The sequence below is a fragment of the Octopus bimaculoides genome, chromosome 3, assembly GCF_001194135.2.
Source record: "Octopus bimaculoides isolate UCB-OBI-ISO-001 chromosome 3, ASM119413v2, whole genome shotgun sequence".
Taxonomy (NCBI): Eukaryota; Metazoa; Mollusca; class Cephalopoda; order Octopoda; family Octopodidae; genus Octopus; species Octopus bimaculoides.
This window is the reverse complement of record NC_068983.1, coordinates 93,368,876-93,372,863: the sequence shown is the minus strand read 5'-3', so window position 1 is coordinate 93,372,863 and position 3,988 is coordinate 93,368,876.

Sequence of the window (3,988 nt, the reverse complement as noted above, 5' to 3'; positions counted from 1 at the left end):
CTACCATGGTTTTAATGAAATGAACTTTTTTGACATATTTTTTATGAGGGAGTAAGAAAATCTTTTTAGTCAATTGATATTTTATTTTATTAAGATTTTTATTCACATGACATGCTTTAGAATTTTTAGTCGATTGTATATACCTTCTTGATAGACTGTTCTATATATCTGTATTTTTATTTGCATATGATTTTTACCTTCTGTGTTTTTTTTATATATGTATTCTTTATATGTTAAAGGCCAAGGTAATATTTATATATGATCAAATGTTTGGAGGCGTGGTGTTATATATAAAGTCATTGACTCGAATTTGATGTTTGTTCTCTGATCAATGTTTTTTATATATAAATATATATATATACTAAAAGAAGGAAAATGCACACAGTTTACATAGTTTTAATATATTTTAAATGAAAGAGCATTGTGGTTGTCGACCGGTTTCGCTTTTACTAATTATGACATTGGAATTATTGTAATTTTGTATTTTCTTAAGAAGATTTTAGTCCATGTTCTTGTATAAAAGTTTGTGAATGAATCAACAAGTAGAAAAATCTATGGGGAGGTAAATGTTGATAGTTATCACTTGGGACAGGGGCGGTAATTGCACATGTTTGGTGTTTGATAAACACATAAAAACTCATAAGCTAAAGTAGTGAGATGAAATATGTACAGTGATAGATATGTGATCATGAATTATATTTACTGAGATCAAAGTTGGTTATGCATTCATATTTAAGCGTGTTCTGTATTTTTTGATAAATAAATGTTTCTTATTTAAACATTCTTGCACAGAAATTGTTTCTTTGCATTGGTAGATGGGGAAAACCATGAAATTTGGCTGGAGATTTTCCTGCACATCTCTCTATGTGTTCACTCCAAGGTATCTATCTATACTTTGAGAAACGAATTTGTTCCTTATGTAGTGTGGATCTCCATCTAAGTGCCATACTTGTCTGTCCTATGTTAAAAGAGAACATAGTTCAGATAACCACTTTCTGAAAAAAAATCTAGAACAAATACATATACAGAAATGAATAAACATCCAACTAGATCAAACTATAAACATCTAAAAGAACACAAACACAAAATTAACTTCTCACTTGGAAGTAAATCGCTCTTAAACTAGGAATAAGGGCAACTCAGTAATAAGAAATACTAGAAGAATTATTTCTCTCCAGCAATTAGAAACATCCAGAGGACTATCCCTCAATGAAGAAACTCCACCCACAGAATTCCAACCTATTTACCCAGACAGCAAAACCAACCCCCTAGCATCTCAAATATAATTGATAACTCTTACAACTTATACCAACAAAGAAACTTGAACCATGTAATTCCAATCAATTTACCCAGACAGCAAAACCAGCCTCCCAGCAATCTTAATATAATTAATAACACTGACAATTTCTACAGTGTGCGTTTTTTAAACTGAGTGGAAAGAAACAGGGATACACAGAAAAGATATACAGGAGAAACCCAAAGTAATAAATTAATCAAAGAAAACACTCTCTGCAACAAAAATCAGTATACTAACTGAAGGATTAGAAGTTACCCCAACCCCATGAAGATCTAATCAGAATGAAATTGAAGACAATATTTTGGAATTCTACAGAAAACTATGACTCACTAACTGACAACAACGAGGACGAACCACTGGTTAAAAAAAGAAGCAATTATCTTCCACCTAAGGGTAGGAATAAAACACTGGATGACGTCTGTGACCATATCCCAAATTTCCCAATACTTTTCATAAGCAAAAAATTCATTCAAACCATAACAATTTAGAATGGGAAAATCTAATTAAACTGCAAAATGACAAAAACTATCGACTAGAAGCAATAAAATTCTGGCTGGAAAAGTATCCTGAAAAACTTATGGAATGCATAAACCAGGTTTTTATAATTGAAACTTTAAAATTTATACTTTGAAACAATTATTTCCTACTTGATGACACCTACTAACAACAAAAATATGGAATTGTAAAGGGAACAAAAGAAGCCCCTGTTCTTGAGAACCTAATAATAAGATATTTTGAATTCACCATATATTAAGTGTCACTGCAAAAATATGGATATCCATTTCACCATTATATAAGAGAGAACTGGAAAAGATATCTGGATGAGTGTTTTATCATTTGGAAGAAAACCATCAATAAACTTTTGGGATTTAAATCAATAATAAATTGTATAAACCTTAACATCCAGTTTTCAATAGAATATAATAAAGAACAGCTCCCTCTCTTAGATATTTTGATAGAAAATAAAGGTCAACAACCAAACTGTAACTGACATTTATCATAAACCAACGGACTTGAAGCAATATCTTCTGTGTAGCTCATGCCACCCAAAACACATCAAAAGAAATATTCCCTTTAATTTAGCGAAAAGGATTTGCACAATAGTGCCTGATGGAAATACTCAGGACCTCCATCTTTAAGACATCAGAACAACACTAACTGAGAGTTACCATCCACCCTCACTTAAAGATGACGGAATTAAATGTGCCAAGAAAGTAGGCATTAAAACACTAAGGGAAAAAAATGAAACACCACACCTCATCTCAAAATACTATTGTATATATCAACTCGCAACCTTAGAAACAATGAGGCATACAACACTATTGTACTAAATCTACCAATGCTCACTAGGGATCCAAAAATGAACAATATTCTGAAAGCACATAAATTTCATGGTTTTCCCTATCTGCCAATGCAAAGAAACAATTTCTGTGCAAGAATGTTTAAATAAGGAAAATTCATTTATCAAAAAATACAGAACACATCTAAATATGAATGCATAACCAACTTTGGTCTCAGTATATATTTTAATTCATGATCACATATCCATCACTGTACATATTTCATCTTACTACTTCAGCTTATGAGTTTTTGTGTGCATGTTTAGCTCACCCCAAACATGAGCAATTACCTCCCCTGTCCCAAGTGATAACTATCACCATATACCTCCCCTTAGATTTTTCTACTTGTTGAGTCATTCGAAAACTTTCATACAAGAACATGGACTAAAATCTTCTTAAGAAAATACAAAATTACAATAATTCCAATGTCGTAAGTAGTAAAAGTAAAACTGGTTGACAACCACAATACTCTTCTGTTTAAAATATATTAAAACTATGTAAACTGTGTGCATTTTCCTTCTTTTATTTTAGAAATATACATTTTTGCATTACAACTTACGACGTGAAGATAATCAAAATTCTCTTCCTCCCTTTTCTTACTATATCTGTAATACATTAAAAGCCAGTTTCAATCTTGCTTGCTTGCTTGCCTGCTTGTAATGCTACTCAGCGAAACTGGCACATAATGGGAAAATACCATGAATTAAGTTTATCCTGAAATGTTAATATAAATCGAATGAATCAAGTTTCACATAAATCGGTAAAGTAGTTTTCAAGATATTAGAGATTTTCAGGGTATAAACACCTAAAATGGTGCATAATGGGAAAATGTTCTGAAAATAATCTTCACTCTGAAAGGGAAGAAACTTGTATCTTTCTATTAGATAGTGAGTTGACAATGAAAAAAAAAACGATTTTTTTTTTACAATTTCTATTTTCGTTTTTGTTAAACAATATTTTAATCATTTACAAATATTTTTAAGTGAATGTGATTTCAAAAATGTAAGCTGTTTATACAGTAAGTATATATATTTTAGCTTTCTTTAAACAGACAATATTTTTATGTTTTTTTAAAATCATTTTCAAGTGAATACCATTACAAAATTTTTTTTTGACATATTTAAAAAATATTCTAAAGTGAAAATGACTTTAAAAATACTGTAGATATTTCTAAAAGACCCATTGGTAACCTCAGTGTGAAATAGATTTTTTTGAGTGCATTCAACATATTCCACCTCCAAAGATTTGGCTGCTATTTATAGCAAGCCCTGCTACTATGTAACAGCTATTTGTGATAAAGAACCCAAAATACCTGTTACATGGTAGCAGGGCATGCAAGAAATAGCAGCCA